At 34.8% G+C, this 4225-nt stretch overlaps 1 non-coding gene across 1 annotated transcript; it reads right to left on the bottom strand.

Annotated features, from left to right (window-relative positions):
* Positions 1 to 3920: 3920 nt before the first annotated feature.
* Trnaf-gaa lies at positions 3921 to 3993 on the bottom strand. The gene has a single exon. It is a non-coding gene; the product is annotated as a tRNA-Phe (tRNA).
* Positions 3994 to 4225: the final 232 nt, after the last annotated feature.

A 4225-nucleotide genomic window follows, 5' to 3' on the forward strand; every position in this document is an offset into this window, starting at 1 on the left:
GTTTGATCAATATACTATTCTTGTGAAACATACCTACTTTTGACAAACAAACAAATTGCATATATTCATGCCATTATATACGATGAGTAGTTTTATATTTATACATTATATTATATTTATGAAACCCTCATTTTAGCATAGATGTCATTATTCTATTATAAATTTCAATAACACTTACTTCTTGAATGGGTTTTAAATCCTCAATAATAAGAGAGAAACATCTGAATGGTATCCAAGTGCCACGTGTGAGCCACTAGCTGTGAAGAAGATATTCTATTTACCATGGTTTTCCAATTTGTTCTCACATGATTATTTTGTTATTGTTCTGTAATCAGATCTATAGTATTTTATAATTTTATTATTGATATTAGTACAGCTGAATGTTCTTTCTTACTTCTGGTATTTAAAGAATTTTACTAACCTCTTTCGGACATTTACCAGGCACTTGTTTAGGTTCTCTCTCTCTCTCTCTGATTATGACTATAATATCAGGGTTTAACACTGTATATTCTTAACATTTTAACATCTACTCAGGTCACATATATTACAAGCATATGGTTCGTCTTAATCATACATGCATAATACCGGAACTTAAATAAATTTCTCCAGAAACAAAATGAATACATATTGGTTTCTTCATTAAAATATCCATTATAGAACCTTAATATAATAAGCAACAGTGAAATATAACTGCGTACACTCTAATTAAAGAGAATACCTTATGGGGGGGGGGGGAAACAAAGAAAACTGAACTTTGTAGGGTAAACTCGCATATTTACACGTTTCCTTATCTTAGTGTAATAACATAAACATATATAGCACCTGATCAAAAATAGTAAAGTAAAGTTTTATCTTTCTAAGAAAATAAAGATATCATCTTTCTAAATAATTATCTAAGTACTAATTATCTTATCAGCTAAAGACTAATTAAATGAGGTATACATAAGTAACATATGAGTAAAGACCAAGTAAATGAGGTATACAAAGGGTGGTCACAGACGAATTTTTGGGTCATTCTTACTTCGTGTCCTAGTGCTCATTACAGGCAAAGGATTCAAGAAGGAAGACATAAGAGAAGGACATTTATACTACACACATTAGTGGAGAAGTGGACATCTGTGTCAATTAAGGTTTTAAGTTGTACAAGTTTAATGATTTATAATTCAATATATCAAGAAGTGTAAGATTATCAATTGTTTGATATTACCCTTCTCTCAGTTACCTCTAAGACTGAAATTAGATCATCAGTAACCCTCTTATGATTATTATATTTTTATAGTGTGGGTTCATCAAGAGTATGACTTAGGTAATGATACAGGAGAGCTCACACTTGACGTTAATTAATAGTGCCCCTCTAGATAAAGCCCGAGTGGATTTCCCAGTAGAAAGGGAAATAGTGGCTTTGACCATAGAGAGAAGGAGTGGGCGCAATACAGCCGGACTTTGGACAACTCCGAGTCACCGATTTATTTATTTATTTATTTATTTCATCATCATTATTATTATCATCATCATCATTCATCATCATCATCATCATCATCATCATCATCATCATCATCATCATCATCATCATCATCATCATCATCATTATTATTATCCTTCTCCTACTTTAGAGTCCAAGGTGAGTGGCCAGTTTTTTCTTTTCTGAGATTGGATTAAGCATAGGAAGGCAATGTAACTTTTTGAGGATTAGGGAGTAGTTTACCAATGAAGAGAGAGAGAGAGAGAGAGAGAGAGAGAGAGAGAGAGAGAGAGAGAGAGAGAGAGAGAGAGAGAGAGAATAAGATTTCACGAACTACAGTTCAGTCAAAGGAGGAAGAGGAAAGACAGACAGGCTATGAGACAGACAGGCTATGAGACAGACAGGCTATGAGCCTGTGCTATGCTACATCATAACCATAAAGGGAGATCAAGGAGAGGGAGAGACAATCTAAGATCTCGCTGTATGCTATAGCTCAAAGAAGGAGGGGAAGAGATAGAGAGAGAGAAAAAAAAAAACTCTATGTTCAGCACAAAATCACCAAGTTTCAAATCTCATCCTACTGCGAATTTCACCCAACCAATCTTCCTTCCATCATAACTGTTTCATAAGAACAAAAAATGCCCTAAATATAGTATCTTTTCTTTGGTACTAAACCCAGATCTTTTCTTAGAGTCCGACGTCTTTCCTGATAATATAGAGGAGATCCTTAATACAAACAAGTACAAAGGCGAGCAGAATGTTTGACGTTGCAAATCCGGCGGGCAAGCCACTAAACACTATCAGAATAGAGCACATTAATATATACCAAGCAGTTTCGTCAACATTACAAACTTCCATGTTTACATATGTGATGCAGGTCGTGGAGGAGGAATCTGTACAAATGGAAGATATATTCTTAAATGACAGTTTTGTTCCTTATCACAGTTATGATAAGGAACGCATAGATGCCTCCGCTCCTTTTTAAAACAAAAAACAGACGTCCTCCCGCCCCTTGGATAAATGACGTTAAGAGAGCCATGGCAAAAATGATATATACAGAGCTCTCAATAGAAGCAGATCTGACACCACTCTTCAGGCTGAATATAAACATAAGAAGAGAAATGTGAAAACACTCCTCCATTGTGCGAAAACAATTTTTAAATGCATTCCCTGCCCTACCAATATCAGAGACTTCAAAGACACCATTGAAAAATATCCGATATGTTCAATACAATGCAATATATTAAATAGGCTTGGAGAGCTCAGCTGGCAGAGCGTTAGACTGAAGATCTAAAGATTCCCGGGTCTGGGCATTTTTGACAACTCCCGGATACATGAAAATGTCTTCCTGAAATATATGGCTGCCATGATATCTATGTATTCCGCGTCCATAGTGTGTCCTGTCTCAGGAAAGGAAAAACTGTCAACTCATGCCTGACCTTTTTTTTTCTGCTGACATTTAATACTAATGTACTTACATGTACTTTGTGTTTCTAGAATTTCTGCACAATGCTCTTTTAAGTTTAATCTTATTTTACTGTTATTCTCATCATATTCATTTATAATCTTGTTTACAGCCACTATTTCATGAAGATCCCCCAGCCATTACAACAGTCCGTCAGACAATGACATTTACCCGTGAGTTGTCAAAAATGCCCAGACCTGGGGTCGAACTATGGACATCTAACGCTCTCTCAACTGAGCTATCTAGGCGCATTTAAAATTGTAATTTCATTGTATTGAATATAACGAATATGATCCAATTCGCTGATGTAGGTAGGACAAGGAATGCTTAGTAGCAATAGCAAATAGATTATTTGTGTGCCAATATTAACCCACTGATAATTTCAAACCTCTATTATTTTTCTTCCAACTTCTGAATAATATGTAACAATATTAACTCCCCTGCAATTTCTAAAACCTCTCCAATTTTCCTTCTAACTTTTAAATAGAATGCTTTTGTAACAATATTTCTAATGCTCTGCCAATTAAAAAAAAAAACTAATTTTCTTTTTAAAATCTGAATAATTATTAACCTCCCGTCATCTTCCTAATTCTCATTCCAGTGTCCTTCTAACTTCTATATAAAGTGTATTAATCTTAATAATCAATATACTGTGTTTAAATTTCAGTAGGAATCTGCATTATTTTGACCACCAGGACTCAAATTCAAATTTAAAACACTTTAATCCAATAATTACAGTAAGTCTTCTATTTATGTATATACTGTTTACATTATGTAATAAAAAACAATAACATGTAGATACAGTAGTCAGATGATTAGAACAGAAAAATAGGTGAATCGGAGTTGTCCAGAGCCTGGCGTGAGTTACCAGATTTGCCCTTTCCTGAGACACGGACAACCTCATAGATATCACGGGCACCACACATCTCACGAAGATTTTCCGGCCATTGCATCTGACAGTGACATTTTCAGGTGCCTGTGAATTGTCAAAAGTGCCCAGACCCGGGATCGAACCGGGGACCTTTAGATCTTCAGTCTAACGCTCTCCCAACTGAGCTATCTAGGCATGTTTATTCTGTTAGATTGTACTGAAAATATCGAATATTTTTCAATAGTGTTCATGAATTCGCTAAGGGCATGGCATACTTATTAACAATGGCAAGTAGGCTGCTTATGTGCCAGTATTAACCCCTTCTAATTTCTCACCTTCATTTTTATTTCTCTTCCAACTACTAAATAAAATGGTTATGTAATAATATTAACTACTGTAATTTCTAACAACTCTTCTAATTTTTCTT

The sequence above is a fragment of the Penaeus monodon genome, chromosome 35, assembly GCF_015228065.2.
Source record: "Penaeus monodon isolate SGIC_2016 chromosome 35, NSTDA_Pmon_1, whole genome shotgun sequence".
Classification (NCBI taxonomy): Eukaryota; Metazoa; Arthropoda; class Malacostraca; order Decapoda; family Penaeidae; genus Penaeus; species Penaeus monodon.